General features: G+C 36.0%; 1 long non-coding RNA gene across 2 annotated transcripts; it reads left to right on the plus strand.

The window, feature by feature from the left end:
• The first annotated feature begins 978 nt into the window (after window positions 1-978).
• Window positions 979-1,891, plus strand: LOC112168271. 2 transcript variants are annotated; one of them, XR_002924174.2, is made up of 4 exons: window positions 979-1,114; window positions 1,207-1,272; window positions 1,401-1,491; window positions 1,610-1,891. It is a non-coding gene; the product is annotated as an uncharacterized LOC112168271 (long non-coding RNA). The 2 variants fall into 2 exon arrangements; XR_005810645.1 differs by lacking the exon at window positions 1,610-1,891 and having other exon boundaries at window positions 980-1,114; window positions 1,401-1,591.
• The last annotated feature ends 15,723 nt before the right edge of the window (window positions 1,892-17,614 follow it).

Below are 17,614 nucleotides of genomic sequence, written 5' to 3' on the forward strand. Positions count from 1 at the left end.
TTCAGGTATGTAAAGAGTTATGCTCAGTGTTATTGAATCAGTTTATTTACAGAATTCCAACTATTGATCTTTATGTTGATAAATATTAGTTTTATCATCTTTCTAAAAACAATTGATCTAAAATTTGTTTTTTTTTTTCTTTCTGTGATTTGCAGTCTCTATAAAAGGTCAAGCACTAAGATACGAAAGAGAAGACAACAAATCAGTTTGGGTTCGTTCTGGAAAAGGTACATGGCAATATTTTGATTTATAAGATTGATTGGTCTAACAAGTTCAGTGGTTTTAAAATTCAAGTCGGTTAAAGGATTGCAAGCCTGAAAATGTAATTTGGGATAGGAACCTTTCGTTTAAGCCTGAAAATGTAATGTTGGATAGGAACCTTTCATTTAAGGAAACGTTGGGGACAGAAGATTGTAGAGGTAAAAATCTGTTGAAGCTTAAACCAATGCTGACTTTTGCTCTGTCTCAACCGGATTTTATGTTTTTGCCTAGACTGGTTAAGGAGCTTGATGATGCAGCAGTCAAAGTTCAGAAAGTTTTGTATATCAAACTCGAAGAAACCTTACAGATCACGGTGGTGCCTGAGGAGGTATGGTAATTATTTTGTTACATGCTTGGTATGCTTCAATTTCAGTTTGTTTTGATACAAAATGGTCTGGTTAATTTGGTTATTTTCAAATGGTTTAATTTCTTCAGCTGGGACTAAGGAGCTATGGTAATTACTAAGCACTTGATTATTATTTCTCACCATTGAAATTGTACTTTAATTTGGTTTTGTTTTATCAAATGGTTTAAGTTCTTCAGCTGGGACTAAGGAGCTATGGTAATTACTAAGCACTTGATTATTATTTCTCACCATTGAAATTGTACTTGAATTTGGTTTTGTTTTATTGTCATTTTTTAAAAAATTTTTTAAGTTTTTTTAAATTTTTTTATTTTATTATTATTATTTTTTTATGGAAATGGTTTGATTGATTTGGCTATTTTCAAATCCTTCAGATGGAAACCTTTTAGATTCTGCAGCTCTCAAGCAGAGTTCTGTGTCATTCTTCGATGTTGAGAAGCTGGAAATCGCCTCTTTGTGGTAGGCAAGGGCTAGGACTAGGCTGCGAAGGTTTGTTCTTTTTCTTATACATACTACTTTCTCATGTTTCCATAGCTGATTGGACATTCATTTCAGTAATAACACTTGCTTTGTTATTTCAGATTGGAAAAGGTTTGTCTAAGGATGAGAAAGCACAAAAGTTAGCTCTTCAACATTGGCTTGAAGCTGTAAGTTCACACTTCATAATCCCTAAAGAGAATAAGGCTAGATATTTCTTTTGAAAACTTATATTCCTTGCAATGTAAAATATGCATGATCTAATGTTAAGCCGTTTATTTCTTGGTGTCCTATACAGATTGATCCACGCCATCGGTATAGACACAATTTACACATGTACTACTACTATTTGTGGTTTGAAAGTCAGAGCAGCCAGCTTTCTTCTACTGGTAAGTGATTGACCTTAATGTTCATTTATTTTCACCGTATAATGAACAAATATGTTGGTGAAACTTTTTCTGATGATCGATGTGATATTTGACTTACTGACCAATTCGTATAATCCAGGCTGAATGTTGGAGATGGCAAGGAAACAAATCTTGAGCTATGCTTGAGGACAGTTCTACAGAGCCAATGCATCAAGTACCTTGGACCGGTTAGTTCCAAACCTTCTCCTAACTCCATTTACCTTCATCATATTCGCTGCATAATCAAATTTATACATATATCTGATTGTGTTATCTTTGTGTTTGAATGTTTCAGAAAGAAAGAAAAGCCTATGAAGTAGTAGTCAAAGATGGCAACTTAAGCTCATACTAATTGATTTCTGAAATTCTGCAATCTATCAAAACAAAAGCCTCGGTTCTTTCTTCCTTTTGTTAATTAAACATCATAAGAGTAAAATTCTGGATATTACTCTGGGCTCAGTTTCTCCAGAGTTTGGCAATTACCTTAACTTTTTTGTTTTCTGGAATAGAGGCTGTATCAGTTTTACCTACATTGTTTGTTTCTTTGTTTTGTGTGTTTTACTGGTTGTTTGTTAAAAAGTTGTTGGGCTACTGTCATGTATGCTAGGGACACTTAACCACAGCTTTGTACTGTTATAAGTTCCTTAACCGAATCAAATGAGAGACAGATGGTGGGGCACTTTAAAGCACTAAAAAAATTGATCCAATTAAGAACAGCCTCTATAAGATCTTAAGGCACAGCCTCTATAAAATGAGAGACAGACTGTAAGGCTGCTATAAGTTCCTTAATTGAATCAATTTTTTTGTACTTTAAACACTCATTCCATGGTTGTGGTTTTTGTTTAGAAAGTCATTGATTGGAAAAGTCAAAGGACAAGCCATTTCTATGGAGAGCTCTAAGAGGAGTTTCCACAGTAATATGCCCAAATGTATGCAATATCTACACCTGGAACTTACTGACTTAATTTTTGTCTTCCTATATTATCACGTAAAACATGCTCCATACATTATACATAGATCCCAATTCACCAACTTTATATTGCTCTTACTTTTGATATTCTTATAGTATAATTTTGCTGTGAGCATGATATTGTAATCTATATCTACTCTTGCAAAGCCATTTAGTTTCTTAGTTGTCGCAATTTTCTTGACATCATACTTATTTTGAAACTGAAACTTTAAAAATGTCTTTTGAATGTTATTTCTTTTGTCAGGATGGTTTCTCATCTAATGTTGGGACCTTGAAATGGGTAAACCATGTCATTCCCTTATCTCAGGTGCCTCTCTCTCTTCCTCTCAGTGTTAGAAACATCACCACTGTAAGAAAGGAATCGTTTTTTTACTATGATTAATAAGACTAGCAGTTAAATGTTTACAAAGATGCTGGTGGCATTCAAGCTCTCATGAAAAGCAATGAAAGAAAATTAGCCGAAGAAGATGGGTCAATACTGATGGCCTCTGAAATCCCTTACACCATCATCAGGGCTGGTTTGTTACAAAAACTCTCCACGTGAAATTGAAGGCTTTTAACTTTAAAAAGATTAGTTGATACCAAAGTTTTCTCCTTTTTTTTTGTTTCCTTGCAGCCATTAGAGAACTAACCGAATATATGTGGATCAATTATGCATAGTTTCTTCATGTCCTTTGTGAAATTCAAATCAGTTTGCTCTCTTTACATTGCTGTAATCTAATATACATGGGGAAAAAATATGTACTGTTCACATTTTGTAAAGGAGAGGCCTGAATTTTTTAGCAATTGTAAGCAATCCTAGACGATGTCTGAATAGATCATTATGTAAAGTTCACTCATATGATACAAAAGTGCATTGTTCGTAGTAGATTCTAGGTGTGTTGCAATGGCTCTTTTTTCAAATGAAAGATAAACAGTTCACAAACAAGTAGCTGCTGAAACATCCCATGCAGAATGCATACTTGGTCATATTCCCAAATTTTGGATTCTTATGATATGTTTGATAGATTTGCTTATATTTACCATGTGATCATTGGTTTCTTATGAATTACTACAGTTTTTTTTTTTTTTCTATTGGTTTAGGTTGATCTTTATTTCAGCAAGAGTTTATATGTAACTAAGTGAATCACTCTCTTCAGATGCTAGGCATGAATTTCAAATATTTAAATCATGGTGGTTCTGTGGCAGGTTGAAACTGAATTTGAACAACAATGGGAGATGGTAAGGCGGACGAATGGAAAAATGCGATTCACAATGGTGAAAATGTTTGGGGTTAGCAGACTGTTGTTCATGTTCACTATTTTAGCACAGTAGAAGATAAAAAGCTAAAAGAGGTAATGGTGATATTGGAAACTTAAAGTAAGTTAATAACTACTTTTAAAAGCTTAAAATCAGTAACAGGTCTGAAGGTGATGAGATAATTGATTCCCTTGAACCAGAGATAGTTCATTCTTCACCAATATGTTGGTCCAAATTTGCTTATGGGATTCAAAAGTCTACAGTTTGTTACCAAATGTTTTAATTTTTACAGCTTACTCTTTTTGATGCAAATGTTCCAAACTGATAGCATCCGCTTATCACAACCTAAAAACTTGCAGCAGTTTTCTTTTCTATTTGATCTTCAGCTTAGAAAAAAAATTTGTTTACAGGGAACTACAATCAATAAACTTTTAGCAGAAAATGCAACTTTAGAATTCTACAAAGGGATGCTTTTATTCATTCTAAACTCCTTATCTGATGTTTATACTTCTTTACTGCTTTAAACTCACAACAGCATTGTTTTTTCTTTCATGTTCACCTTAAAAAAATAATTTGTTGAGAGTTTAAAATTTCTTCCATGTGCTAACTTTCAATAATTTGATGTGCATTTATGCTTTCTATTTTGTATTTTGTGAATGAGTTAATAGCAATAACATGTTATAATTGAAATCATGCTCTGTTTTAACGTGATATGTCATCATGTGTGCTCAAGCTGTTCTAACCATAATGACCTTAAGAGATTGATTGTAGTATCTTGATATCAGGGTCGAGTGAGAAATTGCTTTTAGATAAAGAGAACAGAAGCCAATGCGACAGGAATAACTGGGGGAACCCATTCAAAGTAAGCTTTGTGGTTCGAGTTTTGGTTGCTCTGTATTTTCTTGCTTCTTATATTAAGCTAGCGTTTAATTTGAGTACATGTAGGAAAATGTTTGAATTCTATTGTGATTCATATACCAACTGAGAGCTCGACTTCTGTCTTAGCAGTTTTTCTAACCACTTCTTGATGTGCATTGTTATATCAGGCATCTGAAGCATGGATAGAGTGCCTATTGAAAAAATGAAAAGCTTTTCATCAGCAAAGGTGACATGGCAATAACAGCTTGGACTAAGGACCAGCAGCATGAGATGAATTACATGTAGATCGTGTATCATTATGCAACATCCATCAAACACTTCTCATTATTGTATTCTGTTTATTCCTTCATTAAACTATGTATACCAAGTTTGATTTCTCCATCAGAATCAGTAATAAGTTCAAACCAAACAAAATCTGTAAATTTCAACAAAGATAATTGGTATTTCTACTATGTAATGTAACAAGATCAATCATAATCTCCACCATGTAACAATAAGTCCCGCAGCAAAGCGCAGGCACCTTTTCTAGTAATAGAGAAGTAGGAAGAATAATGCAGGGCTGGTCTTGAGTCCTGACTAAGTACATTTCCGCTGGGTCAACGCACCATTTTGTGTGTATTAAAGAAAAGGGGTTGTGCCCGTTTGCCCAAAAAATCATGGTATTTTGCCAAATCAATCCATCATCTTTGTATTTTGCCTATTTACACAACTCTTAGGGGAAAAGACTTATAAGAGTAGTCCTTTCTAAAGTAGTGCCTAGTGTATCCTATGCTGACTTTTTGGGTCAAAAACTCACTTTTTCTTAAAAAACCCTGTTCCAACTTCTGAGAAAAACAAAACTAGCCTTCAACATGCCCAAGTTTTTCACCTAACGGTTACTTTAACAGGCAGAATCACTGCTGCTTGTTTCTATCCTAAGTTGAGGCAAAATTTTCTAATAACCAAGAACTCTGATCTTTAAAGATAGTATAAGATACTGGCTGAACATGATTAAGATAATAGAAACTAACTTGCGAAATTAAAACTTGAAGAAGTGGGTGAACATACTGAAATTATTCATATAAACATAATTACAAGCTAAGAATTCAGAGCCTCATTCTCAGGTAAACAGCTAAGAAGCTATCACTACTAAAAAAAATTGCTTTTGCGACGCCTATTTTGCGACGGCAAATTAGGCTTTTGCGACGGAAAAAACTTTTCGCGACGGAAAATTGAGCCTTTTGCGACGGAAATTTTGACGTTGCAATAGGTGGCGTCACAAAATCCATTTGCGACGGTAAATTTCCGTTGCAAAAAGTATTTGCGACGGAAAACTGTTGCCGTCGCAATGGCTAAACTATTTGCGACGGGTACTATGCCGTCGCAAAAGAATATTTCATTTTTAAAAAAAAATGGTGTGAATTATGAACATGCAAAAGTTATTAAGATATATTAACATTGTAAACTTACAATAAAACTAATGAAATGGTGCAATACAAAATGTCATAAAAATATAAAATGCCACTCATAAACATTCCAGGTATTCATAAACTACACCAAATCACATAACATATTTATACTATGTTGAATCGAACAAACCACGAATTACTCAAGCTGTTCTTTAGCACACTGAAAGTTACAAAAGGTAGTTGAATCGTTGTCTGCATCTGCCCCATCTCCTCCTAAAAATGACAATCGACTCTAGTCAATAATCTAGTCACAAGTCGAGAGCATGAAATCTACTTGCATTAAGGAATGCTAACAAAACAAAAGGAAGATAACCATAGTTTGATTTATAAATGATGTCGAGAGCATGTATACAAGACGAGAAGACGAGAAGTTGTGAGATACATGTCAGATTCAGTACATGACATTTTAATGAGAAAAGGCCAGTGCTAAAAAAAGATACATATCTACTGATGTTAAAACCAAATTAAGGAGTAAGAACAAAGAAGGAATAGCCTAATGGAGAAAGCAAAACCCCCACCTTATTGACTCTAAAAGTCATACTCTAAAAGAAAGGAAAATCTTTTTTCTGTTGTACAGAGTGTTCTGCAGTTAGTGCTAGATAACTAATTGCACTATCAAAAGACAAATTTGGGTATTGTTTAGTGCAAAGCAGTGTGCATTACATACATATACATACGACTTAAGTTTGATTGCTCACCTAACTGCATCAGACAATATAGTCCAGCACGCACATATATAGCATCAATTGGGGTTAGATAATTTGTTCATTATGCAAATTAAGGTTGAACCCTGAAAATGATGAGCAAGAAGGGAAAATATTCAAAGTTGATGATCAAAGTGACAAGCTTAAAACCTGGACTAAGAGTAATATACTAATATAAGATGCAAAATACTGTGTATGTTTTCCATATGTAATCTTAAGCAAAAGAAGAAACAAATTTACCAAGTCCCAGCACAAAATCCGGCAACCTGCAAAAACAGAAGAAAAAAAAATCAGATAATAGTCAACCAAATGTACTCCACACCAAAACTTCTTAACAAAGACATAGTGCAGTCTTTGGTATCTGTCATGAACCAAAAACTAACTGAAACCCCATAAAACAAACTCAATCTTCAATCATTGCTCCAAATATCAAAATCCAGCAAGTTACTATGTAGACATTTTGCTGAAAGTGTGCTGACTACTTCCAAAACATTGTCCATTTTATATTTAGTTCTCTAGTTGACATAAATTAATTAATCCAATACTTTGCACACCATGTATTTGTGTGACTAGTACGTGCTCATTGTTTAAAAGCAATGGCTTGGCATCCATGAATTCAACTAAAAGTAAGTAATAGCAAAATGCATGGCTGGTGTAAAATTTAAGTTACGAATGCAAAACTAGAAAGAGAGACACTTTCTAATGCACCATACCATAACTCATAGGTAGCCTAGGGCACTGGAGTGTAGTTAGTGAACTACCATGTCACCACAATGATCATGATTGAACAAGAATAGAAAAGAATCAGTATACTCACAAAACCATAACCCTTGGATCGCCTAGTGTTCCAATCAGTAATAACAACGGCCAAACCCTTGCATTTGCTGCAAGAGGAAACAAAAATTGTCAATAAGTGGTATAGGCTCGACAACTAGAATTATGCCAACAAGAAATCAAAGAAACACATATAACCCCAAAATCAAATGGCATAAACTAGCAAGCTTACAGTCAACAAATTATACCCCAAACCAAAACCTCTACAATCTGAAAATTGTTTGAAGCTGGAACCCATTATAATTCTTAATAGAATCACAGTTCAAAACTAAAATTTGACAAAAATTAAGCTCAAATTCCCTGAAAATCCACTACAAATGTAAATCAAAATGCAGAAAAATACCAAAACTAGTATAAGAAATCGAACAGAAACTAACATGCTCAAAAATAAAAGTACCTTTCCAAGAGGAGACATACCATAGTGCCAAAAATGAAATGATAAGAGTCGTGCTCAGATTGGGGATTTGCAAACCATCCCTAAATCCAATACATAACAGTCAGCATTATGGCTTACAGTGTAAAAAGAACAGATGCTATATCAAACCATATTGCAGTCAAACCCAAACTCACCATCATCTGTGTTAGTCTCCTGAACTGACTGGTGGACCTGCAAAATCTCATAGGCATTGCAAATGGGTCTATTTAATGAAAAACAAAAACACCAGAAATGCAAAATAAACTTGTAGCAAAAATGTTATGCAAAATGTTATAGAAGATTTGTGAAGCAGCTTGCATAGTTATTCAGCATACACATACTGCAACAATCCCAATATATGCCAAACTTTAAGAATCACATCAACAAAAAGAATGGTCTTCCGAAAACTAACAACTAAGATCCAAAATGTTCCACACTATCAATACTTGAGCTAGTTAGTCTAAGCTTATACTATCTAATTGAACTTGTCATTTTGAGCTTTATAACTTATTACCTTACTCGAATGAAATATGCATATCCTAGTATGCAGACTGCATTACATCATTATCAGGCATGTCAAATTTCTTAGCCACAGTGATCCAAACATTTAACTACAACAGATATCAAAGGGCCATTATATCTGACAATACAATGGAAACTAAACTTTAAAACATCAATCTGTAGTTAAAACATATATGCAATCTTGCAGCTCCAGTTATCAATTGAAGGTATGGACTACAGCTCCAAACCTTGATCAAACTCACTAAACCAGTGGCTTAAAGATGTGGTGTAGGTGAATTAGATGTACCTTGATTCTGCGGATTACGAACCCTAAAGAGGGACGAGAGCTCCGGAAAGCTTTTAACTCTCAGATCTGAATTTGTGAAAGATTGTGGGAAACGACACCAATGGAATATGGAACCCTGGATTTTAAAGAAGCTTTTGTACCAGTTCGGTTCAAGTCAAGTCTTCTCCGATTGGATCTGAAGCATCTTCATAACGAGGCAGATGAACGGTGTGGGTTTTCGATTACCTCCAAATGTCCCGCTGATGTGGTCGAGCTCCATGGCCTTGTCCACCAGAGTCTTCGCCGCAAACGGAAGCACCGATGTGGTCGATCTCGGCTTTAAGTTCCGGTGCGGACCTCGTCAACGTCGGAGGTACGTTCCGGTTCCGGTTCGAGGCACTGTGAATATTGGGCGAGAGAGAGAGAGAGAGAGAGAGAGAGAGAGAGAGAGAGAGAGAGAGAGAGAGAGAGAGAGAGAGAGTAAATTGGGGCTGTAGATTAGGGCTGCAGATCGATGTTAGTGGGAAATAAGGCACATAAACCAAAAGAAAAAATTGAGGGAAAAAGAATGCTTACTACGGTAAGACGAGATTCAGTCGCAATTGATTAAAAACTTACTACGGTAAACATTTGCCGTCGCAAATGATAAGGTTTAATTGCGACGGAACATTTTCCGTAGCAATAGGATGTCAATTGCGACGGAAACTATTGCCGAAGTAAAAAGGCGAAGCAATTGAGGTTTTTTTTAGTAGTGTATTTAGCTATCCATAAGAATGATTACAGTACTTACTTGAAATGAAAGCACACTTCTTCAGACTAGACAGGAAGGAAGAGCACACTGCTACTATGGCTTTCTTAATTTTTTACTCTAGAACTGATCTAGAAATTTTCGAATGCCTTCTAAGGGAAGGTAAAGCTCCTTATATGGGGAGCGGAACTCAAATTACAATTGAAAACAACAAATGTACAGAAGGACTTCGTGATTTCTTGCTTTCTTGAGTGCTCCTGTTGGTGGAGGTCGAACGGGGAAAAGCAGATTCCTTTAGGTGAAATGTTTTTCACCTGTCTTTTTGAAAAGCAAAAGCATCTTTTGGGAAAAGTTCGGTGCTTTCTACACCTGCTGCTTCACATGTTCTCGTTTGTTTCTGAATTGTGACCAAGGACAGATGAGTCGTTATCTGCCTGGGCCATTCGAGCGGCTGTAGCATTATCTTCGACATCTGTATCAACATACATCTTGTAGTGGTTGCCTGTTTCAAGTCTTTCCACCCACCGTAAACATGCCAGTGTCGAATCTATCTCTTTTCTGGTAAGAGATAGGAACAGGTCACTGCTGACTACGTTAGGATGATCGTAAGCAGTGATAATAGTTTTTTCTCCTGCTGCCAGGAATGTATTGTTGATATCTTCAGAGATGATCTTCTTGATGTATTCTAGAGCCATGGCTTTTATCCATGGGATGCTTGAGTTTGGCTGGCCGTTGTAACCAACACAGGCAGGTTGCAGATATTTCCTTTGAATAATTCTCACATAATGATATGGAGAAATATACTCAGTCTCACCATTAGCCTTCTGGATTCATTCTGGAGGAGTGGATCTGAACTTCAGACGAAGCATGCAGTCATTTTTTCTAATATTCTTGACTGTGTTGACAATGATAGGGAGCAAGCCTTTGAGATCATCATTTGTTTTAGTCCATAGATTATGGACAAAACTATTTTCAACAAGCCAGAGCTTTTGTTCTTGAGGATGCTCACTCTGAACATTAACTAAGTATCTTCCAACATATGGTCCTGCAATAATGAAGAGAGTTGGAGGAATACGGTCCTCAGAATTATGACTTCCTATCAGACTATGGAATTTATGCCGGTCTGATTCATTGAGTGCCATGATAGGGACCCTAGCACTTTCTGGATCTTCGAGGAAGTGAATTTTTTCTTTTCTGACAGCACTCTGCTGCTGTGTATGAAGTTCTTCAAACGGTGGCCTAGCATTTTCATAGAGTTCTTCAGCTAGTGCAAAGAGAGCTGGGAACATCAGACCACTGCTTCTTTCCTGAAAAGCAAATAGGAGATTATCCAAAATTGCTTTCTGGTGGTAAGCTAGTCTTCTGCCAGTTCTGAACACAGGAGCATCAAATGTTCGAAGTTCATAATTAAAAACATTTATTACTCCAGTTGGAGTAGGTTTGCTTTTTGGCAAAGCAACAGCCGTCAACGGTCTTGATGAGCCTTTACCGTCTGCCGTTTGAGACGGGCTAGCCAATCCTTTATCCTGGGATTGATCAGTTATGGCTAGTCCTTTTGGACCTAGGAAGAATCTTTTGAGGATTTTTTCTTTAGGATCCTCAGCAGGTTCATGTTCTTTCCCAGTTCTTCTGCTGCTGAACATCGCCAGTTCTCTAGTTAAGGCATCCGGAAGATAGTTCTTGTTTCCTGCAATTAATTCAACAATATAATCATACTGGTTAAGAAATAATTGCCAGTTTGCTAATCTTCCTCTATCAGCAGCTTTATCAAGTTTAAAATTTTTGAAATTCTTTACTCTAGCACAATCGGTGTGGACAGTAAAGGGTCTTCCAAGAAAAGATGGAGAATTTAAAATTGTTTTCTTGACAGCCAAAATTTATTTTTCCCCTGTGGGATAATTCAGTTCTACAGGGCTGAACTTGCCGCTACAAAATTTGCAGATATTTTCAATGTTAGTTCCAGGAGTTTTTGCCAGAACAACACCGGACCAGTAATTATCACTCGCATATGTTTGGAGGATAATTTCATCATTTTCCTCTAGTTGTTGTAGAGGAGGGAGGTTTTTGCAGAGATTTTTTATCTGCTTCATAATTTTTTCATCATCTTCTGTGAAGTTCCATTTTCTTTTGGAACTTGTCTTAGGAGATAACATTGCTGTTAATCCTGAGATTTTGGGAATAAAATATCTCCCATAATTTATGACTCCTAAGAATCTCTCTAGACTCTTAGCATCAGGAATTCTATCTGGAAATTTCCAGATCTTTTCAAGGATGTGAGGTTGGAGTTTTATTACTCCATTCTTGATGTTTATTTCTAGGAAATCAACTTCATCGAGGATAAAGAAGATTTTCTTTTCACCTAGGATAATTCCATGCTGAACTATCAGCTTTACCACCTCATGGAGGTGTTTCATGTGTTCTTCTATGTTTTTGAAGAAGACAAGGATGTCATCTATGTAGACGACGCAGAACTCTGAAACATGTTTGAAAATGTTGTCCATCTTTCTTTGGAAGATTGAGGGAGCTTGTTTTAGACCAAAAGGCATTACTAACCATTCGTAATGGCCTTGTGGTGTTCCGAATGCAGTGAGAGGTACACACTCAGGATACATCTTGACTTGCCAAAAACCCGACTTTGCATCAAATTTTGAAAAGACTTTAGCTCCTCTGAGCTGGTTAATCAATACTCTTACTTGAGCAATTTGATAACCGTCTTTGACAGTCTTCTTGTTGACATCTCTGTAGTCAATCACCATTCTAGCTTTTCCTCTGAGGTTCTCTGCATGATTTCTCACGTAGAATGCTGGAGCATGATGAGGGCTAGTGGAAGGTTGAATTAATCTCTTGTTCAGGAGATCTTCAATATCTTTTCTGAATTCTTTTTTATCTTCCTCTTTGTACTGAGGAATGGCTTTGACATGACAGATGGCATTCATGTCATGTAATCTTAATTCACAGACCACTGGGTCTTTTTCCCAAAACTTCTGAGGGTCTACATCGATATTCTGTTCGAGTAGTTTCTTGATTTTTTTCAAGAGTGGAAACTTTCTGAGACTCAAGCTTATTCTAGAAATGCTTGAGGTTATGCTCATGGATGAAACTAGTTTCTTCTTCTTCACTAGTTTCTTCTTCTTCTTCTTCTTCTTCTTCAGAAGATTCTGCAACAAGTAATTCTTCTTGTTGTTTGATTTGGAGTATGGGTTCAAATTTGGGTTTGTAGGGGGTAAGATCACCACTATTCTGTTGTGATCTCTGATATTTTGTAGTAAAGTTTGGACCTACTATACTCTTGGCTTGGGTAAGCCTATCTGCCCAGAACACCCGTTCTCCTTTTCTGAAGCCTGTTGCTTCTTCATCCTGAATAAATCTCTGTTGGAGAATGAAATCATTTCCCAACAAGAAATCTAATCCTTGGCCTTCAGATTGCCAAACATTGTGGATGATAAATGTTCCTCCACCAATGGTGATATGAACATTTTTTGCTACCTTATTCATGGTGAGATGGCTTCCATCAATGTAACACCAGTAACAGTTCTTTTCTTTTCTTCTTTCTAGAGTTCTTCTGGAATTGCAAATCTCTTTGCAACAGTAAAGCCTGATCCATTATCTACAAAGGCATGTAGATGATATTTTTTGTGATCAGAGAATTTTAGTCCAATCTCTATGTTGTTGCTGTATTTACTAGTAGAGACGACCTTCGATTGTTGAAGCTCATTTTCCTGAGCTTGTTCTTTTGGAATAAACGGTTTACATTCTTCTGGAATAATTTCTGGTGTTTCAACCAGTTCGATATCTTCATCCATTTTTTCTTCACCGATGCTTTCTTCCTTTATTTTTGAGGAAGATGGCTCCATAATTTCTTGGAACAAAGTTTCTATCTCTTTCTCTTTTTGCTCAGAGAAATATTCTTCATATTCTTGTTCAACCAAATTGGCTGACAATCCCATTCTTGGTTTTTCTTCTTGCTTCAGCTATGAAGCATTCTTTGTGATAAGTCTTTTTTTACTTTTCACAGAACATAGGAAGTCCATTCTTTTCGTGACATAGGCAATAGTCACAAACGAATGTACCAGGGTTCACCTGATAAGAAGACGTTATTGCTTCGGTCTTACTTTCTTCCCAATTTTTGACTGTAGGACATTTATCTGTCTAGATTCTAAGTACTCTACTTCAGAATCTATTTCAGAATCAGATGATTCTTCTTTTCAGACCAGGCAGAGTAAACTGACCTGTCGTCTTCTTCATCATCAGAATAGGCTATTTTGTAGCCTTTCATATTTGCTGCTTCTACTATTAGCTCATATTCTTCAAAGAGAGCTTCCGTAGATCTTTTACCCTTTTCTGGGCATTCATTGGCATAGTGCCCTTCAGCTTTGCATAACCAACATCTACAAGCTTTCTTGCTTGGTTGTTTATGCTGATGAGTATTCTTCTTTTTCTTGAAGAATTTCTTTTTAGGATCTTCATCCTGCTGTTTCTTGTAATTGGAACTTTTCTTGAATTTCCAATCCTTTTTCTGATTACTCTTTTTGAATTTTTTAGAGTAATATTTTTCTTTCTTCTTTCTGTGGAACTTGGAGTCATGACATCCCCAGTTGGTTGGCATATCAAGTATTCCATAACAGAAATTCTCAACTCCTTTGAGTTGTTTCTTGGCCATCTTAGGTCTAAGATTGGCTTTGCATTGCTCTTTTAGTAATTGTCGGATTCTGTCGGCAATTCCTCCAACTGAAAATCTTTCAATTGGTTTTTCAGCTATGCTTTCTCTCACAGCTGTTCTCCATGGTTCAGGGAGTTTTCTGTGCAACAGATTAACTAGATCAGTATTCTCTAGTTCACCAATTGTACAGTAATATTCTTGAAATTCATTCAAGTATTCTTCAAAATATCTCTTGCCACAGATTTTGAGAGCATAGATATTTGATTTGGCCGTTTCTTTAGCCTCCTCATTCAGATTTGAGAGATCTCCATAGAACTGATTATACATGGGTACTGCAAAATTATAAGGAGATTTTGAATTTTTGATTTCTTCTAGCCAGTCTTTTCCTCTGGCAGTCTCTTTGAAAGATAGATAATACTTTTTTGCTACTCCTGTAAGAGTAGTTTCATAGTACACCTGCAAATCTGGAGCTTCAAATTTTCCAAGGGTAAGTGCAGAGGCCATCATCAGGCTATCTACCCATTGGTCAATGGTTTTTCTTTTGTCTAGACTCTTGTCTAGATTTAGCCAGATGCCATAGTTTGTGATTGGAACTCTCGGCATATTGTCCTCTGGGACAAATCTTTGGGAATTTCTTTCCCCTTTTCTACCTGTGGGGGCTTTCTGAACTGGGAGTTTTAGTTTCCCTTTTTCTCTGCTAATGAAAGTTCTGGAGCTTTCTCCTTCTTCCATTTCAATATCTTGATATGGAAAGACTTTTCTTGTCTTTCTAATTTTGAACTCTTTCATTTCTTCGATTAGTTTTTCTAATCGTTCAGGATTTTCGCAAGATTCTGCTTCTTCATAGAGTTCATAGAGCCTTTCTGCTCTGAACATATTGACTGGTCTGTTTAGATCAGCTTCTAATTCTTCTTCAGATATTGGTTCTTCAATAGTGGGTTTTGTACCACTAACACTAGCTTCTCTAGTGCTATAGCTTCTTCTGAGAAGATTTTTATTTATCATGAGGTTCTCAGGACAGACATCACTTTTCCTGTGATTGTCAAAATTGAGACTGATTTCTCCAGTCTTTCTACTTTCATAAATTTTTGCTTTCGCTCTTTCCGGTAGCTTTTTTGGACCGGATAGTTTCCATTCAAGAGGAAAAGTCACTTCATTCCAAGTAACTTTATGAATCTGTTGTGAATGGTTCTTCTGATTGGTGAGAAAGCCAGTAGTAAGACCTGGAATATTTGTTATTCTGGTCTTAGGGGCTACTGTAGTGCTCATCAATTTATAGTATATTCTGTATACTATTGCGAGTTCTTGCATATCTTCTTTCATAGATATGCCATCTGTCTTGACTCTTAGTCATAGACAGTGAGCTGCATCCTTCAAGCTGGTTGTAAAATTTGGGAAGTAGTTGAAATATGCTACTTGATCACATAAAGATGCTTCAAGGGTTCCCAACAGACTAGCTCGGAAGTCTGTTAGTCTATTGTCTTGTAAGACACATAGTACTGAACAATCTATGCCTTCTCGCGCAAGCAGATTTATGCCTACTTGGACTGCTCCAATATGCATAAATTGATATTTTTTTGCTTGAGCTCTGGCAACTTCTGAAGGAGTGATCATTAGAAGATCAGTCTCTCCTCCTGTTGTAGCGGGGGTTGTAATTTCTAATAGTTTAAAATAATGGCTATCCATTAGATCAAACTTTCCCCTTTTGTAGATTTGTTTAAAATCTAATTTTGGAATTGAGGAGTTTTTTACCTCCTGTTCGATTTCGTTGAATTCGAATTTTTCAGCATTTAGGAGCTGTACTCCTTTCTTTTTTCTGAAGATGCTTAACATCTTGATATCTCTTTTCTCCGGGTTTTCATACCGGATACTAGTATGACTAGTAGATGCTCCAGAAAAATCATGTTTGGAACAAGATTTGTATCTAGTTTTTCTAATGGTTTGAATCCATTAGCTTTCTTTGTTTTTACTGTAGGCACTTTCTTGTCCTTCAATATATTTTTCATAGAATCCAGCGTTTTTTGCTGTTCATTGATTTTTCTACTAACACTTGTTAGCTTTTCTTCTTCCGTTTTTGGAAGTTCCTTGATATAATCCAGTTTGTTTTCCAATTTTTCTAATTGGTGGATTATAACAGGTATTTTTTCTAGATGATCTTGATATCTAGATAATTCTTTCTGCAGGTTCTGATATTTTTCATCAGCAGATTTTAATAGAGAATTCAGTTTCTCTATTATTAAATCAGACATTGTCCCCATTGGAGATTCCCCTTTTGAGCTATTTTACAAGCTCTAATACCAGTGATGTGCGGATCTAACCAATGCTCAGGTAATCAAGAGGTTTTTGTTCCTCTTCAAGTATATATAAGAGATTATCAATATCTTCTTCTATTTTATAGATCCTAGTTTGGAGTCTATAAATAATATCCCAGTAGTTGGGAGTTTCTCTATTAAGATTTTCTCTATAATCTTTCAGTTTTTTCAATTTTTCTCTTTCTTTCTTCAATTCTTTGCTAGTGTTTTTACAAATAGCATTTAATTCAAGTCTGTCAACGATCGAAATTACGAATAGTAAAGTTTAACTGTTTACCTTCTAATAGAGGATGCAATTTAGCTGCAATTATATCTAGAAAAATAAATTCAAGATGGGCCCACCACGTTTCATCAAAAGAAAATAAAAGGAAACAAAAGAATAGTAAAAACAAGAGAGAGGGGTATTAATGGGATAAACATTAAGTGAAAAGAATAGTTGGGAGAAAAAGAGAAAACTTTTATGGGAGTGGAGTTGAAAATAAGTTGGTGGAGTGTATGGGGTTGTATTTGGTATTCTATGGGTAAGTGGTCATTATCCCCAAAGAAAACAATATGTATATATACACTGTTTGTAATGTATATTCAGACCGGCCCTGGAATAATGCAAGATTGCAAATCATGGAGACGTTGGAAATTTCTATGTCCAAATTTCTACTTAATTAACTCAACATCCTGATTTTTACTGAAAAATTAATGTAAGTTATAAATATAATATTTCCGCCTTATTTCGGTGAGAAATTTTTTTCTTAAAATATGAATAAAACATTCTCGTCAGTCAATTAATAATATAATTCGATCATGAAATTGGAAGGTTTCCATTTTCGGAAACCACCGCAGTAACTCTCTCTCTCTCCTCCCCCGAGCTCTCTCCCTCTCTCTCTTCTACATGTTTCTTTTTTCCGGCATATCTCTACCGTTCGGCCACCTGACAGCGTGCCACCGGGTGTGTTTGAACTGCCTCCTCCTCCTTGAGACGTCTGTGGTGATAGTTCGCAGTGATTTGGCAAGAAAACTGCAAATCGAACCTCCAAAATTTACTGTAGCAGTTTGCTTCAACCGTCGATTTCTCCCAATTCCGGCCATCTCTGACGACGAAACTGGTTCTAGCA

This window comes from Rosa chinensis, chromosome 5, assembly GCF_002994745.2.
Source record: "Rosa chinensis cultivar Old Blush chromosome 5, RchiOBHm-V2, whole genome shotgun sequence".
In the NCBI taxonomy this organism is placed as follows: Eukaryota; Viridiplantae; Streptophyta; class Magnoliopsida; order Rosales; family Rosaceae; genus Rosa; species Rosa chinensis.